Source organism: Phocoena sinus, chromosome 16 (genome assembly GCF_008692025.1).
Source record: "Phocoena sinus isolate mPhoSin1 chromosome 16, mPhoSin1.pri, whole genome shotgun sequence".
Lineage (NCBI taxonomy): Eukaryota > Metazoa > Chordata > Mammalia > Artiodactyla > Phocoenidae > Phocoena > Phocoena sinus.
In genome coordinates, this window is record NC_045778.1 from 54022838 (window position 1) to 54042071 (window position 19234).

At 42.8% G+C, this 19234-nt stretch overlaps 1 protein-coding gene across 2 annotated transcripts in view; it reads right to left on the reverse strand.

Moving 5' to 3' along the window:
- PIK3AP1 (phosphoinositide-3-kinase adaptor protein 1) overlaps positions 1-19234 on the reverse strand; it is a 113057-nt gene that overhangs the window by 62387 nt on the left and 31436 nt on the right. Inside the window, exon 1 of one of the 2 annotated variants that reach the window (XM_032607782.1) lies at positions 10131-10428. The exons of the other annotated variant lie outside the window; for it this stretch is intronic. The gene's annotated coding sequence lies outside the window, so the exon portion shown is untranslated. Of the gene's footprint in view, positions 1-10130; positions 10429-19234 lie in introns of those variants that run through there. 2 annotated transcript variants of the gene reach the window in all.

Here is a 19234-nt window from a genome sequence, read left to right on the forward strand (position 1 = left end):
TGGCCAGGGACCATCTCCATGGACAGAGCTGTACACGCCATCCAAGCAACTCCCACCCACCACAGGAATCTGTGAAGGGAAGAGCCAAAAAGTTAGGGATAATTGATATTCTTCTTCTTAATAATTATATAACACCACATCAAGCTTTAATTTTGTATTATTTGATGCCATTTTTTCATTTCTGAGGTTCTTCCTGGATGAGAAAATAACCCCATTGACTTAAAACATTCAGTCAGTTTCTTAAAGCTGTGAGAAGCACCCTGGAACTACTTATCGTTCTAGAATTGTTTAGACACTATCCTGCGTGGCTAGCGTGGTGGGTACCAACCTACTATAATTTACTGTACAGGTATAATCTCAGTGGGATAGACCCACAGTACAGTCTATTGCTTCAAAAAAAGAAATCTCTTCAGGGACTTCCTTCATGGCACAGTGGTTAAGAATCTGCCTACCAATGCAGGGGACACAGGTTCAAGCCCTGGTCCAGGAAGATCCCACAGGCCACAGAACAACTAAGCCCGTGTGCCACAACTACTGAGCCCATGTGCCACAACTACTGAAGCCTGTGCACCTAGAGCCCATGCTTTGCAACAAGAGAAGCCACCACAATGAGAAGCCTGCGCACCACAACGAAGAGTAGCCCCCACTCGCTGCAACTAGAGAGAGCCCGCGTGCAGCAACGAAATGGAGCCATAAATAAATTAATTAATTAATTTAAAAAAAGAAAACCTCTTCATTTCTCCCAAATTACTGACCCAATTAGTTGGCTGGCCAAAGAGTCAAAGCTCTAGTAAATATAATCAAGAAAAGAACAGAGAAATAGAAATAAGCCAAATAAGAAAGAGATGATAACAGCAGATATGGAGAAGAATTTTAGAAACATACTGATGTGAAAACTCATTGCTAAGAGTTTTTTTTTTAATTTCAATACAACTTTTATAGAAAAATATAAGTTACCAAAATTGTCTCAAAATAAGTAGAAAATCTGACTAAAACAGTAATCACACAGAAAATTTTTCTCACTTTTCAAATAAAATGTAAAGTACAGGTCACACACCCACTGCTGCATTGAATTTTAAATTGTAGTTGCCATGATGTTTTTCTTTACAACATTTAATTTTCCTATCTAGGAAAATTCCATTTATATAGGTTTTGTGTCTCCTACTAAAGTTTAAAAAACAATAAAGGATAGTCTTATTTTATATTAAATTTATTAAAATATTAAACCAAGCAATTAAATACCATAGACAACTGCAAAATCAAGTTTCATTCTCATAAAAACTTAATATGTGGTAAGGAAAGCACTAAAAATCAGTACAGAATAAAGAAAATGGTTGGTGAGGATGACAGCAGATGGTACTGAAAAACTTTAGCTATTTGGGGTGGGCATGGAGGGACAGAGAGACTGTTTAGAATCTTCCTAATTCTTATACACTCCAAAATAAAATTTAGATGGATTATAGATTGAAATGAACAATGAAAACAAATTTTAAAAATTAAAAAGATAAAAATATGGTTGAAAATTTTATCATTGTTTTGGGAAAAGATTTGTTTACTTTAAAAACAACTGAAAAAAAAAAAAAAAAACAACTGAAGAAATACAATCCAAAAAGCAATAGAGTTGATGACATGAATTTAAAATTTTAGTAAACAAATTTATAAAAACCTAAAAACTAAATTGTAATGCTTGGGCAGCATTAGTCATAATAGCCACAGGTGGAAACAACCCATTGTCCATTCTTTGATGAATGGATTGACAAATTATTCAGCCATAAAAAGGAATAAAATACCAATATATGCTACAACATAGATGAACGTTGAAAACATTATGCTGAGTGAAAGAAACCAGCCACAAAAGACCACATATTATATGATTCCAAATATGTGATATGTCTGGAATAGGCACATCTATAGAAACAGAAAGTAGATTAGTTATTGCCTAGGGCTGGGGTTCTTGGGAAGCTGGGGGAGGTTGGGAGATGATAGCTAAGGGTGTGAGGTTTCTTTTTGAGGTGATGAAAATATTCTAGAATTGACTGTAGTGATAGTTGCACAAGTCTGTGAATATACAAAAACATCATTGAATTGTATACTTTAAACGGGTAAACTGTTTGTTATGTGAATTATATCTCAATAAAACTGTTACCGAAAAATTCAATGGCAAACCACAAATTGGTTAAAAAATTTGATATAAATATGCCAAGGGGCTGCTCTCCTTAATATATGAAGAGGTCATAGAAATCTCTTTAAAAATACCCAAAGCCCGATAAGTAGATAATTCACAAAGGAAGAAATAAAACTTACCTTCCCATTCAGAAAAACTAAAAATCATTCATTATCTCTAATCATCATGGAAATGCAAATAAAAATAATATATTACTATTTCACCTTTTCTAATTAGGAAATATTTGAAGGTGAGGTAGGACAGATACTCTCATTTGTTGCTGAAGAAACTATAAACTGGTACACCCTTTCTGGAAAGCCATGTGACCATATACAGAGAAAGAGCAAGTCTTTAAAATGTTCATATCTGGCCACATAATTCTACTTCTAGAAATCTCTCTTAAGGAGGAAAATAACTGTTCAAAATGTAGACAAAGATAGTGAACCAAGATGTCTGCTAGGGCTTCCCTGGTGGCGCAGTGGTTGAGAGTCCGCCTGCTGATGCAGGGGACACGGGTTCGTGCCCCGGTCCGGGAAGATCCCACATGCCACGGAGCGGCTGGGCCCGTGAGCCATGGACGCTGAGCCTGCGCGTCCGGAGCCGCAAAAAAAAAAAAAAAAAAAAAGATGTCTGCTAAATAATTCTTTGCATTGCTGAGAAACTAAAAACAACCTGTCTGATAAAAGAATATTAAAAATATTATTTTCAAAGAGTCTTAAGTAAAAGCTTATGACATGTTAAGCAAAAAAGCAGAATATAAAATTATATATCTTATAATGTAGTATATCAATTATATAAAGGAAAATGCATTTTAAAAGGTCAGAAGAAAATGTATGGATAAACTGCATGATCCTTCCCCCCCTCCCTCTTTTCTTCCTTCTTTCCTACCTTCCAACTGTTCATGTATTTTCATATTCTCCACAATGAGAAAGCACTTTGATGATGGGGATGGGTGAAGAAAGAAGTTAACAGCTGAATCTTTTGTCTAATCACTTCATCAGCTTGGTATCATTTATGATGAGATTGGTCCTAATAGTACAGCACCTGGCAGATTTCCCCAGCGTTCAGATGGGTCCTATAAACAATCCCTTCCGGTAAGTCTATTCATTTAGTCACCTGAAGTGAATTAGCTACTGGCAGCTAATTCATTTCAAGAAGTCAGGCAGGATGCCATTCGCTCTGTAGGTAGATTCTGGTGGCTCTGATTGCCAGCACCATCACTTAAGTTTCTTCAGCCACATCGGCCTCTTCCACAGCGCACTACAGACCGAGCCAGGGTCCAACCACTTGAGCAGATGCAGAGTTTCCTTTGAAGCATATACCAACCCAGACAAAAGTACCACTGAAACCCACCTGAAAGAGTGAGATGGCTCCAAAGTTTCCCACTTAAACGTGTAGATTCCTCTCGCCCCCTCCCCACCTTGAAGATAAACAGCAGCTTTACTGTCCTGCGACTCAAATAAATAAAAGTTTGAGTGAAGGCACACTGAAAACCCCAAGGATCCTCGCCAGTTAAAGTCTTAATAAGACACCAATAGTATCCTTACTGCTTTAAAATTTAACAATATCCTCTCAGCTTTTATAAGGCCTGGAGAAACTCTGGAGAAATTATAGAAGAAGACTTTCTTTGTGCATCCAGCTCATCTATAAAGGGCCCTTGTGGCAAACACTCCTTGAGTTCAGTGGCAGGAAGTTTGTGTCCCCAGAGAACTTGGCTGCTTTCTCTCATTAGACAATAAGAACAAGCTAACATGGTGTGTTTCACCTTCTGCCCTTGCTGCCAGGTAGCTCAGTTTCAATTTTGGTTCTTAACCACTGTTAACATTTTCATCCAGGTCTTGGTCTTTCCTATTTCTCTTTTTTATATTGTGTTTAATTTTGGAGGCTGCTTCAAAACTTTGGGGATCTAGGCAGGATGTGAATCAATCTTTCTCAAAACTGGTATCTGCCAAAAGTCCTCAGATGTAGTCTTATGAGAATCAGTGCTTGGGCTTTTCATTTAGATGACAATGCCTTTAAAATGGGATGAAAAGACATTCCAGATTATCTGAATGACCACATTATAACTGGGCCCAGCCACAGGACTGTGGTGCCCGTGTGTGTGTGTGTGTGTGTGTGTGTGTGTGTGTGTGTGTGTGTGTATCATTTTGCAACTAGGTCATGCTAAGCTGTCAGGGGCTAATGAGGAAAGAAGACAGGGGGCAGGATGACATGTAAATGAGGCATTTGTGCCAAGTGAACACAAGAAGGTTTCCCCATACACTGCTTCACATAGAGAAATGCAGTGGGAGATCCAAGTCCCACAATAACACTGGAGAGCTGTAGCAAGCCCCTGGGACAGAATCAGCGAGCACCAGAGCTTTGCGCCACATACATGATGCTGCTTCAGTAAATGACCATCATCTATGACAAAACAAATGTAGTCAGTTTGCCCTGTATTTATTTTATGCGTGTATTTGTATCTGGTTCGTTTGTTTTGCTTTTGGAGTTGGGAAAGAACAATAAGCATCCGGAATTGAATATGTTTATACGTATTTCAACAACATCAAGATAATCTACCACCACTAAAGGCTCATAATTCTTTTTCCTTCACAAGGGAGTCTAAAAAGTTATTTAACATTATTTGGGTCTAAAGAAACTATGAATTTTAAATGAATTGAGTATGTGTATGCACTTGGACACACACCAAGCCACATGGACAAGCTCATACTAGGTAAGAGGGCTGGTGACAGACTCCTGATTATTACTAATATTGACAACAATAAAAGTTACCATTTATTGAACATCGTGGTGACTGCTTTAACAGTCAATCTCATTTGGTTCTCACATCAACCCTGTGAGATAGAAATCAATATCCTATTCCTATTTGATAGATGGAAATGCGGTGCCTGAAGGATTGAAGAAACCCAGCCCAGCTCAGGCAGCAAGCAAGCAAGCAAGAGGCAGAACGGGAATTCGCCCCCAGGGGTCTGTGCCTCCTTTGAGGATGTGGACCAGGGCAGGAAGCAGCATCACTTGCTATTCCTGGTCTGGGGTTGTAACTGTAGCTCATGAGACAATGACATAGGCTTTTGCTCACCAACACCTGGTGGTCCTGCCTTGTTCTAAGCAATACTGCCTTGGTTAGGTATGCCATGACCTGCCACCACGGCCAACAGGCACATTCCAAGGATGGGGTTTAAGTCAAAAGACACTGAACTCCAACTGAACCAGCCAGGGTCCCACGTGCTCGAGGGGGTCTCTGCCCCAAAGCTACAACTGTCTCACTTTCCAAATAAGTTTTCAGACCACAGTGCTTACTGCTTCTTTCCTGTACACTGGTGTTCAGTCAGGACTGTTTTTTGGTAGTCTGAGGGAGGGGTAGGGTAAGGATGGCCAGAGAATGATGTTTTCTGATCTGGAAGCGTTTTTTTGTTTGTGTGTTTTGTTTTCCAGAATATACAAGCTAACTTCTCTTGTAAGGTAATGCTAAGCTTTGGGGAAAGTACTATAAACAGGTATCTTTATTCTTTAAAATGACCACAACTGCCATTGTTGAGCATTTACTATAGGCCAGGAGCCATGCAAAACCCTTGATATATGTGATTCTATTTTATCATAACTAAGAGATTGGAATAATTCTGCCCATTTCACAGATGAAGAAAAATAGGACACCGAAATTTAAATAAATTGTCCAAGTCACACAGTGCACGCTGTATAGAAAGTTAACCCCCAAATCCACGCTCTCGTGTGCTCTGATAGTTTCCCACACTGGGAAGCAGGTGACTGGTACACAGGAGATGATTCCAAAGTGTACAGCAAACATGCAGTGACACTGAGCCACACAGTAAGAAAGCAGTCCCCTTTCAGTTCTTTCAATCCCACTCATATCAAGAAGAAAGGCTCAGTTTGGCAGGAGGATGCTTTTAACTTCTCCTTAACATGCTTACCTCTCTCTCTGAATCAGGGAAGGAACAAGGCCCTAAGCCCACAGGCTTCTGCAGGCATGAGTGTCTAGTAGAATTTAATACCACTGTTTTGTTTTTATTGTCTTTATTTTTATAGTTACCTTGTTTCTATCAAGAGATACTGGTTTTTCACTTATAGCAGCAAAGTTTCCTTTTAAAATAAATTTATTTAAATAAAAAAAACGGGCATTGACTTAAAGAAAATATTGTTAAGAGTACAAGGAAAAGTCTGGAAACAGACAGTGGTAATAGTTGCACAACACTGTGAATGTATTTAATGCCAAATTGTATACTTAAAATTGGTTAAAATGGCAAATATTATGTTACATATGTATATACATATATGTGTATATGTATATATATAGTCACAATTTTTAAAAATTGATAATGTAGGGGCTTCCCTGGTGGCGCAGTGGTTGAGAGTCTGCCTGCCGATGCAGGGGACACGGGTTCGTGCCCCGGTCCGGGAAGATCCCACATGCCGTGGAGCGGCTGGGCCCGTGAGCCATGGCCCCTGAGCCTGCGCAAATGGAGCGTGTGCTCCGCAACGGGAGAGGCCACAACAGTGAGAGGACCGCATACCGCAAAAAAAAAAAAAAAAAAAAAAATTGATAATGTAATATACCCCCCAAAACCATTGAATTGTACACTCTATATGGGTAAATTGCATGGCATATAAATTATATCTCAAAAAAGCTGTTAAAAAAGATAAACCAAAACCCATGTTGAGGATCCTCAAATGACTGAAGTTTGGGAAAAGCTGAATTATGCTATACTGCTTTCATTGTTTTTTTTTAAATCACTCATTTTATTTATTTATTTTTTTTAATTAATTTTTAAAACATTTTTGGCTGCATTGGGTCTTCATTGTGGTGTGTAGGCTTCTCTTGTTGCAGAGCACAGGCTCTAGGCGGGCAGGCTTCAGTAGTTGTGGTGCACGGGCTCAGTAGTTGTGGCTCGCGGGCTCTAGAGCGCAGGCTCAGTAATTGTGGCACATGGGCTTAGTTGCTCCGCGGCATGTGGGATCTTCCCGGACCCGGGATCGAACCCGTGTCCCTGGCACTGGCAGGCAGATTCTCAACCACTGCGCCACAAGAAAGTCCCTATACTGCTTTCATTTTGTCAAGCTACATTTATTAGTGATTTTTTTTAAATAAGGTAAAGCAAAGGTGGGAAGGCAGGAAGAAGGCCTGTAGCATAAACATGTCGAATTATTTTATCTGACTTTTAGATAACAAGGAAAAAGAACGTGAACAGAGAAGGAAATTAAGGAGATAAATTTCAACTGAGAATTAAGAGCCTTCCACCAATCTAGCCGAAAATGGAATGAAATAGAAGTGGTCACTGGAGCCAGACAGGGGCCCACACGTGTCTCTGGGCTGATATGAAGTAGGAGGACATTATCAATTTGCATCTGGGATTTCCAGTGTGGCTGATGAAAGAAAGAGTGAAGAAGATTCAAAGGTTTCTTGGAAGAAAGCAGAAATGAATAGCGAAACAACCTAGGCAGCGTGGTCCATGAAGGAAAGGGGCCATGTTCCCTCTGCATTCGCATCCCGGATTGAGACCCAAATTTGACCACCACACAGGTGGGGCAGGAGTACAGAGAGTTGCCTGAGGTCTGGAGAAACTTCTGGAGGCTTTTCCACTCAGGATGAAATTTCTCAGCTATTATGAAGCTCATCCAGCCTATCTAAGCCATGATGATGAAATCATAAAACAACTATTTCTCAAAGCCTGACATAAAATGTTCTGAAGCCTGAGCTTCCTAATCACTGAGCAAGTGTCTACTGAATATGCATGACAAGGATCCCACGGGGGTTCCCAAGAGTGTGCCTCAAGAGTGTCGGCCTTAAGGAGCTTACAACTGAACTGGGAAGGTGAGGCTCCACGTGAAACAATTGAGAGAACTATGTGATACCAGCAAGCATTATGAGACCATAAATATAGCTAAATAGAGTGAGTTATGTTTCCAAGTGTTTATAAAAGTGCCGGCACATGAAAAATGTAACAGAAGTTTAGAAAGTTGAGAAAAACTTCCTGAAGGATGAAGAAGACAGGTTAATTTACTTTAACTAAGGCAAATAGCATTTAGGTGCTGAGATTACCATTCTTGTGAAAAAAGCATATTTTCCATTTAAATTAATAAAATAATTAGTAATTCATTCCTTTATTCCTTCAACAAACATCCAATGCCTATCAATGAATAACAAATATTCAAAGCCTATCCTAGGCCCCCTAAGAAATGTCAGGGTGAGAATATTTCTGTCCTCGCTGATAGTGGAGGGACCACACAGGAGAGAAACAGCTTCTCTCCAACTTCCATAGACAAACGATAACAGGAATAACTTCAAAACAAAACATTACAATGGATAAGCAGGGATTTATAAAACACAGTTTATGGCCACTAACGGATCAAAGAAGGAAGGACATCCCCAAAGACGTGACAAGTAGGGCCTTGAAAGGCACAGAGAATGCGGGCACCGGGTAGGAAGGACTTTCCTGGCAGAGGTAAAGGCATGATTAAGGACACGAAGGCAAGACAGCAAATGATGTGTGTGGGCCACAGGAAGCAAGGGGGGCACCTTCTATATGAAGCAGGGAGGGAGGGTGAGGGGAGAGGGACAGGGAGGGAACCCCAAATGCCATGCTAGGAGTTTGGTTTACACATAGAAGACCTGTCACTAAATAGTATTCATGAGAAAAAGAAATTCTGTAAAATATAGATTAAAACCCTAGGCTGTTTGTTTTTGGCCACGCCACGCGGTTTGCAGGATTTTAGTTCCCGGACCAGATCAAACCCGTGCCCTCTGCAGTGGAAGTGCAGAGCGCTAACTGGACCACTAGGGAATTCCCAAAAACGTAGTTTTATTTTTCTGAAAGTTGAAGAATTTTCTTGAATTTGCTTGTTTTTGAAATAATTCCAGACACACAAGTAGAATATGTCAGCTCTTTTCTAAATCTTTGTCAGAATCGAGAAGCAGAGGGGCTGACCACCCACCACACCTTGAGCAAGCAGTGTCTCTAAGTCTGTAAAATAACATGAACTAGTGGCTAACAAAGTGTTACCAAGCCAACATCCTGCTCTACCTGCTTTCATGAGCAAATAAGATGCTATAATTAACCCAATGTCATACCACAAGCATGGTTCACAAAATGCTTAGAAAAATGGTTCTTAAGTAGACGAAATATTTCTCCTACCGTGTATCTTGTTTACACTAGCTATAAGCTTAGAAAATCAATGTCATAGCTATTGTTATGTCCTTAGAAAGCACAAAGGGAGACCTCAGTCCTGGCCTTGTCCCCAGATTCCAAATGTGTGGATCCCAGTGAAGGAGCTTCTGCTCCACTGCAAAAGCATGTGGGTTCGCGGGGGGAGGTGAGAGGCTGGCAGTGGTGGGACTCAGATCTTGAGTTTCAACAACCCCACCTTCTTGCTGCTTCCTGGCAAACATCAAGATTGCTTTTTCATTTTAGTCATCACCCATGGGTCTTTCTCTCTCCCTTTTCACCCACCTTGGTTAATGGGTATTGAATTTCCCATCCACCTAACCCCTTTCACTTAAAAAACTCCCAACACAGTGACAAGTATACCCAACCCGCAAGTCACCAGCTACCCCCTGAAGTCACGTACAGTCATCAATCAGAATGATGTTAAGAGGGTCAGTGGAATGCCAGACTCTTACCCATCACATGTCTTACTGGCACTAAAGTCAGGGGAGGGAGGAGGTGATGATTATTTAGTGGTGTTAGTGTGAGTTCATTAGAGTGACATCAGTCATTGTCCTTGTCACCTTCATCATCATCATCCTCATGATGCCAAAAAGGTAAGGCAGAGCCCTGTGGACACATCCCCAATTCAGACTTTAAATAAACTCATGGGGGCCACTCTGCCTCCCTGGAAATAAGGAGAAAGTAGTAGAAAGGAGAAGGAAGAATGGATCCGCTCCTCCCATAAGCCCACACTGACTTCCTGAGGCAGTCGACGCTGCTGACTTTCCCCACACAGGCTGACTCACCTGTCACATCCGACCTGCTTTGCCATCCAGATGGTCTGTGTCAGCTGCAGATTCCTGAGGCTGCCCAGTTTCACTGCACATCGATGGATCTGCAGCACTTGGTAGAGGGCTCTGGATCAGGAATCTACTGTACATCAACCCCAGTCTTTTCCAGCTCACATAGACAGGGAATCGTTTTTCCTTTATTCACCAGGTAATTCCCCTGGCCCTTCTCAAGGTACTCAAAGTTCAGGATAAGGCGGTAGGACAAGAGGAGAGGAGAGCTCAGGCCCCTAAGACCTTTATCCAGGCCCCACCTAGTTGCTCTAAATGAGCTACTCAAAGTGTCAGTTTAGTTTAGTTTTGTTTTAAAGCAAAGGATGATGGTTCTTCCCGTCCCCTCCCCAACTCACCCTACTTGCTCTTCAGCTTGAATAAAAATAGCCCCACAGCTGAGGCTGCCATGACAACCGATGAAAGTATGGGCTCACCCTTGCCCACCAATGATAAAATCTGCCTCCAGCTCTCCTACCCACCCAGCTGGGGCTGGGGCCCTCCAACCCCCTCCCAAGTTCAACCTTCAGGAAACTTTTCTGAGCACCACAGCCAAGTCACTCTATCCTCACCCGACAAGCTGAAGGATATTTAGAGCTCTTGCACCACCCAGTGCCTCAGAACTTTTTAATGTGTTTTCATTTGTTCTCTTCTGTGTTCCCAGGCACATGTGACAGATGTGACCACCTCCCTTTTGCAGATGGGAGAACTGGAGGCATGGGGACATGAACTGACTGGCCCTAGGTCATTAGCTGCTGGTTTAATGGTTGAACCACATTAAGAACTCAAGATTCCCATCTCCTAGCCAGTTCCCAGACCAAAGGAGCAGCTGCTCTTGGGAAACATGACCCCAGTGGGGAAATAATTTCCCTGTGTGAGCTGCTTCCTGGCCACAGGCTGAAGTTCCCTCAACCAGTCTCTGCGATAAATCTGGGAAGGGTTGGGGAAAAATCTGCTGCCACATCATGGGATCCAGGTTCCACAGAAACCCATTTCTATCCTGGACCCATCATCTCTGGGGCTGCTCCAACCAAGCACAGCTTCACTGCCCAAGTTTATCAAGAGCTTTAAGACACACTGTCCATACCTACATTCCAAAGGCCACCACTGGGGAGAAAGTTCTCCACCAGGGCTCTCAGGGCTGGAGGCCAGCAGGTCCCTGTTTCATTGCTCAGGAAACCCCATTGTTGCTAACAAAGCAGGGGCTACTACAGCCCCCCAGGAAAGCTTCCTCTTTCTTCATCTCTTTCCGACACTTATAAATGTGCTTCCTCTCTGTATGTAAATTTTGCTCAAATGGCATGACACAGACTTGTAATGAGGCCATTAATAACTAGTCTTTAAACTGCTTCTTCTCGGTTTCCTGGATCAGGAATCAATTCTAATCTAAGTAGACACTGATATCTGGATTTACTGGTGTGAGGACAAATGGGCTTTGTTTGGAGCAGACCACGAAAATGCAGTTTATTTTCACCCAGCCAAGAACTGACAGGATGAAGGCAACTCTTGATAGTAGAACCAAGGTTAAGAAATTGTAAAGAAAACTCCTCTCCTTTTGTCTCTCTACCACTCAGTCATCACACTTCCAGGAAGGGCCAAGAGGGTGTTTACCTGCCCCCACTTTTGCTGACATTTAGCATTCTAACCAGCTGAAACTCTGAAACTGGACTGGTCAGTTTCACTTTCCATCTTTGGAATGGGTAACTTTCTCTCACTCCTCACCCTGAAATGCTGTATCTGGTTTTCATGTACCATCAAGTTGGGGTAGGGGCATGCTCTCCTCAGTGATCTGCTTTAAAAAAATACAAAACAACAAGATGGCATCCAAATCTGCTTAAATAATTGTGGGTCAAAATAAAAACCCCTTTATTTTTTATCCCCAAATTAAAAAAACCCAGGAGCTGCTGACAGCCCCCAATAATTAAAACCTGGCGACTAAGGGCAAGGCTCTAAAGATACGGTGTAGTATTTCCTAGCAACATAAATGCAGCTAGCAAGGGGATCTGGAAGAGTACAGTCAAGGAAGCCACAGAAGGCCTGGATTTAAGTTCCATCTCCCAAGTCACAGGGTATTGTGACTTTTCAAAGCTTCAGTATCCTTTCTTTTAAAATGAGAATACTCACACCTGCCTGGCCTGCTGCACAGGCTTACTGGGATTAAGTGAGAAACCCTTAGAAGTCCTTTGAAAACTTTAAAGTACTAGACAAAGTTATTTGTTATTTTTGTTACTATTCATTTAACGAATGAGAGTTCCTATGAAATGATTCTCCATGTGGAAATGAGCAGAAGCATACCTCTGCATACAGTAGTCCAGGGCTAGCCAGTCCAACGTGACCCAGGAAGTGAGTGTCAGGCAACCCAGGGATGCTCTGGGTAGCCATGGAGACAGACACCAGCAGAGATCCCGCTACCTCCAGGCAGGCAGGAGCAGCAAGTCTTGATTATCCACAACAAGCAGGCATCTGCCCCCACCAGACTGCCCAGCAGATCACTATGGCAGCTGATAGGGACTTTTAAAGTGGGAACTGAACTGCTCTGGGCTCAGGGTTTCCATCGCAGTGGAAGCCTGCATTCCCCAGGCACAGTCACACTCTTAGAAGAGGTGGCATGGCAAGAGGCAGTGTAGCACAGCAGTGAGTGAGAGGGCTCTGCATGTGTTCAAATCACAACTCTGCCACTTACCTCTCTGTGCCTCAGGTTCCCCGTGTGCAAATGGAGATGATGATACCACCTACCACGTTCAATAGTTGTAAGTATAGAATGAGCTGATTCATATAAAACACTTAAAAGAGTACCTGACAAAGAGTAAGCACAGAAGAGTCATTAGCAATTAGAGTCGTTTATCCGTCGACCAAATTGTTCTTCCACGAGTCTGTGATTTCTTTGCGGGCAGATTCCCTGATATCCATCTTTGGATCCCCGGGGTCTAGAAATCACCGTGAGAAATCAATAAATGCTTCTTGCATGAATGGATGAATCGATGAATAAGACCAACCACCTAAGTTACCAGCTGGGGGGAAAAATACAACACAGGGAGGATCACTGAAAGGCCTTGGGCCTTGAGCCTCTTAGTGTGGAATCTGAAGAGAAGCAGGAAACTGACTAATCCCCACTTTATGTTGGCAGGCTGAACCAAGCTGTCCTGAAATTTGGTGTGGTACACTGCGTTAGTCCAGGTCTTCTGAGAAGCAAACACTAAAATGGGATTAAAGAGGATGCAAGGATTTTATTAGGGAGGGAAGCTGGGAAAACCATCAGATGGACTGAGCCTGATAGAACAGCAGGAAGGAAGGATGGGTGGAAGCAACCTAGACCACTGAGTAGTCTAAAGAAAGTTCGGCAAGATGAAGTTGGCTATTGGAGGAGTCCTGTGTCTTCTGGGAGCTGACCTGGGAGCTGACAGCCATGCTGTCATTGGCTGGGAGCAGCCCGTGGGAAAATGCCATGATGGATTCAGAGCAGAGGCCTGGGGCCCTCAGTCAGTTGCACTCCTGGCAGCTGGAGGTCTGCAAGATGCATTCTCATGGCTGCCACATATATGGTAGTCCTTAAGAGCATGGGATTTGGTGCTCTTACCAATCTAAGGTGAATCCCAGCTCTTATAGCTGGTCACCTTAGGCAAGTTACTCAACCTCTCCATGCCTCATTTTCCTTATTTGTTAAATGAAAATTATAATTTCAACCTCTTAGGATTGTTATTGTTGAGCACTGGGCCTGACATATACTAAGTGCTCATTAAAAAGGCAGCTGCCATTCCCCTGACCATTATTATTATTAATAATGAAGTACTTCTATTAACAGTTAGGACATGAGAACAGCCCCCACTGTCACATACTTGGATTTGAGTTTTATGAGTCTAAAACCATGGCTTGGCAGTATCACAATTCAAACAACCAAACCAGTTTGTCTACAAATGAAAGGTCTTAGGGACTTTCCTAGTTCGGCTATTTCCTGAAAGGGAAAGGTGGACTGTATTGTTCCAGAATCCATCTACAGCCACAACTCCCTCTGTTCTCTTCCACTTGCTGCACTTCGTCTGCAATGTCCTTGGCCTGTCCCCTGCCAGCTATCCACCTATGAATGAAAGCGTAGTCAGCACACCTTCCCCCCAAGAACAGGCTCAGAGAGACACGACCCTGCTATGCTGTATGTGTTCTGAGCACCCGTTTGGGACTCCTTGCTTGCCTTTGTTTCTGTGACCTTAATTCTTTCTTTAAAACCTTGGCCAACTTTCTGGTAGTGGTCACTGCTGGCCGCTGCTGGCTTCTGGCCACTCCATCTGACTGGAATCCACAGTGTCCCCTTGTTGGGCTGGCTATGACCTAGGGCAATCACAGCTTTCATGGCCCCAGTTCAGCGGGCTCGGGCCTCTCCCAGCCTTGCTGACACTTGTGCCTTGGTGGCAGTAACAACTAAGAACCCACAAAAAAGAAGTCTCCAAACTGGAAAACATACTCTTACCCCTTCTACCACTACCTCAGAGGCTTTTTCTCTAACCTCCATTTCCCAGAGGGTCACCAAAAACACACTGGGATTTCTGGGTTTTGGTTGTTTTTTGGGGTTTTTTTTAAATCTTTGAAGGAATGACCTTCAGGTTTTTTTTAACTGAAAAGAGTCAAAATCAAACTAAAACTGATTGATTTTATTTAATAATTAACATCTTAACAAAGCTGATCAAACTGTTTCTTCCAGAATGATATTCTCCATTTTAGAGGGACTTTTCTAGGGAATTTTAAGTTTCTGTGTTGGAGCTGGAATCCAACACCTGAGCTGCCTTGTTTTAGCCTGACGTTGGAAAGCCAAGAGCAGGAAGTAAAGAAACTGGTTGAGTGCCCCCCAATGAAGCCGACTAGGCTTTCCCACCTGAGAGGGGATGAGGTCTCTCGGAAGTGAAGGTAAAGCCTCAGAGCGGTAAACAGGCTGGCCACTTACACATATGGCCAACGTGAGCACTGAGCCCATCTCCGAACTTGGCTTCTTTTTCTCCTCTGGTTCCCCAGACAGCGCTAGGAAAGTGCTGGCCACCCTGACACCAGAAATGCCCAGTGCCAGTGAGACTGAGAATTCCCACCACCAGGGAGAAACACTGGTTGGACAGTCATCTGCCCCCATTACACATGAAAATATTTACAAGCTTAGTAATCAGCCTCTTCACACCACCTCGGCCTCCTGTTTGCATTGATCCCTCTCACTAACTGAAAAATCAATCAGATTTGATTTCCTTGCAAATCCAAATTCTTAAAAAATGATCCCCTGAAGTAAAATCTGGGCGTGCTCACACTCCTACCCTCAGGTCAGTGATTCATTAACCATCGGGCCCCCAGTGAGTCACATCCCTGCTCACAGATGGCCTCCCTGGCGTTACGATAGAGTGGACAATACGATTGTATTTCGGAGCCCCTGTGCAGCCCTGACACTCTGTGAGTGACACCACACCAGCCTCGCCAACTACATTCTCAGCTTCTGTGAACATTTCTCCCCAACCAGCCCAGTCTGGTTATGTATCATACAAGATACACGGTGTGAGGTCATACTTTCTGGTTCAGAGTCATAAGCATGAGGGCAAAATACAGTTTTCACTACTATTGTATATTTAATTACAGAAACCACTAGAAACCTAATCAACATTGGGACCAATATCAAGAAAAATCTATCACAGTGATTCAAAATTTCTCAGAGGGGAGGCAGGAGTGTTTGCAAATGTCCTGTCAGTGATGAATTAGAATGGAGAAACTGTGTAGCTTTTAAAGCACAGTCAACATTCTATTATGTTTTAACTATAATTTTTATAGTATGAACTATGGAAGGGGGACATATGTCAAAAGGGAGCATGGGTTAAAACAGGTGGAAAGGGACTTCCCTGGTAGCGCAGTGGTTAAGAATCCGCCTGCCAATGCAGGGGACACGCGTTCGAGCCCTGTTCCAGGAAGATCCCACATGCCGTGGAGCAACTAAGCCCGTGAGCCACAACTACTGAGCCCGCGCACCCCACCTCTGAAGCCCGCGCGCCTAGAGCCCGTTTTCCACAGCAAGAGAAGCCACCACAATAAGAAGCCTGCGCACCGTAACGAAGAGTAGCCCCCGCTCGCCGCAACTAGAGAAAGCCCGTGTGCAGCAACAAAGACCCAACACAGCCAAAAATAAAATAAATTTATTAAAAAAAAAAAAAAAGCAGGTGGAAAACTGCTTCCCTGTAATCCTTGCAAGGTTCAGTCTACCTCTCACCCCTCCCCTCAGCCTCTGTGCCCCTCCCACTAAGAGCCCACAATCCACAAAACCTTGCCCTTGCTCACTTTTCCTCTCCATGATATTGTAGGCCCTTTGTATGTTGTCTTTTGCAAATCTAGCAGTCACAATATGGTTTATTTCCCTTTTGGTTAGGGTTCAGCAACCTTCCAAAAGTGGGGACCCCAGACACAGACCCTTATAGGCAAAGAGGACAGTGCCACACTCGTATGAAGTAGGCAAGGAGCACCTGGAAGGCTCTCATGCACAAAACCTCCCCCCACCTCCACATTCTACTAATAAAAGCTTCATCTGAGTTATGCTGGCGATAATGCAAATACCCCGGGGAAAAGTTCAGCTTCATGGTCACTCACACCTTAGTAAGAATTATTTTTGAATCTTACTTCATCAGGGTTTGAATGACACCTGAAAATCATTTAGAGCAAAATTCCACTCAATAAAGGATTTTTTAAAAATCATAGTCAAACTCTATTTGAATTCCTACAGTAACAAAAGCTCCCTTTTTGGAAGGGTCTAACTCTACTGATGGGTATTTGGAATTATCTGTGAAAGCTCATCCTTGTCTTCAGCCCAACCCTGTAGAATCTGTTAAGATGGTTCTACTACAAGGAAAGGAAATTCCAACTTAGGATGCCTTAAACAATAAGGACATTTATCTCTCAGAATAGCAAGTCCAGCAGCTGGGAGGTTTGGGGGTGGCTGACATAAGGATTCAGAAACATCGTCACGGCCCTGGTTCTTTCCATTTCTCTATTCTGTCATCTTCAGCATGAGCTTCATTCTCTCGTTGGTAGCATGATGGTTATGGCAGGTGCAGGTTCACTTTGGACCAGAGGAAAAAGAGAAAAATATTCCCCCCCCGAGCGTGGAATATAAACTCTTCCCTTCACTCTGACCGTTTCAACTCATGTCACATGCACAATAACTACCACCAGGGGGATGCCAGGCACTCACTGACTCCACTAATCATCCAGGGTGGAAGGAGTGTTGGAACTTCCACTGTGATACCCACCACTCCTGCCTCCCAGGAACATCCACCTCAAATGGAGTTCTTCCTTCCCCCACAACTCAAACACAGCCACAACCCTTTCCACGACATGACAGCTCATACAGCATGTTTCCAAACTCTCTGGTTGCCCTTCTCTGGATATAATCTAGTTGGTCAGTTTCCTCCTAAAAAGGTGTCACCCAGAATGAAACACCATTCTAGGTAGATATAGTGAAATTATAATATTCCACGACTGGGGAGCTATCTTTTTATTAATGTAGCTTAATTTTGTAACAGCTTTCAGCAGCTGTTAGTCAAGTAGTCAACCTTAACCTGTAGCTCATCTTTACAAGTCAATTGCCATGCTGGACATCTAACTTGCTGCACTAGTTGAGTTGCTGTTATGGACCTCAGAGCAGAACTTAGGATCAACCCCACTGAACCAGATCAAGATAATTTTGAATAATGCTTCTGCCACTCAGCGTAATAACTACCCAACCACCTATAAATGTTATGTATCTATAAATCTGTATTAGTTTTCTAGGGCTGCCATAACAAAATAACACAGACTGGGTGGCTTAAACAACAGATATCTATTTTCTCACAGCTCTGGAGGCTAACTCCAAGATCAAGATATCAGCAGGTCTGGTTTCTGGAAAGGAAATCTAAGACCAGAGTCTGGCACTCCGCTAGATAATCCTTTAAGGAGGACCGTAAATAATCCAATTACCTTCTCACATTATGCTGAGATCAGTCACTTTGGAGAGGAGATTTTGATTAATTGTGGGAGAGTGTTGAAGAGAAAGATCATTCTAGAAACTGGGGCATTTCTAAGTTGAGTAAAAAGAGGAGGACTCTACTAGGGTGTTTCCACAGTCAGAGTGCGTGACTTTGGACACGAAGGTGCTGAATCAGGGGGCTGCCGAGCAGTGAGCTGTCTGGAGATTGGAGGAAAAAGAGCTAGAAGGTTATCAAAAGGTAAATTCAGCTACTTCCCAATTTTACTTAGGACATGAGTAGCGGCAAGTGAAATTGACACACTGACAATTACCCTGAGTGCCCATAGCATAGATTGGCCATGCCTGTCTTCACTTCTTTGGTCTGCAATTAGCCAGGTGGGCAGTGACCACTTGGCATTTTGCCCAGGGACTTGAAGACCCATGTTTTATAGACATGATGAATGGAAAGCAATTGCTATGCTTTCTCACTCATACCCTCTTTAAAAAACATAAACACAAATATAAATAATAAATAAGTATATGGGGGTGTGCTATTAGAGCAACTACACATAAATACTAAAGAATTAAGTAGGTAGCAATAGTTAAACAAACACCTGTTTGTAATTAGCTCAGTTACTAACTGATCCTTAACTGTTCCTTCTTAGATTAAATCCCTTAATTTAAGAGGCAAAAGCCTACTCTCCAGGTGGATTTACAATTCTAATGCCTGAAGCTTTAGGGTAACATGATGTTATTAACCCCTCTAGCCAGGTGTTTGTTTTTCCTTCTTGCTGGTTTGAGCAAGTACTCAAAAGATGGGGAAGAGTGGCTAGAGGGTCTGCAAAGGACATCTGATGCTTGAATCTCCTTTCCCACAACCAAACGCCTATTTCAAACCAATAAAACTGGCACATGGGAGTTCATCTTTGCAAGAGCTGCCTCCTTCCCAAGGAAGCTCTCTTGTCTTCAATTTCCTCAAGGAAGAAACTGTCAAGGGAGAAGAGAAGCACCATTTTTCGTTCCCTGCTCTAATCTGTACTGCCTTGGCCAACATTATGTGGTTAGTATGTGCTGACATGATAACTGGGTGGGGAGAGAGCTGTGTGACCCTCTCTCC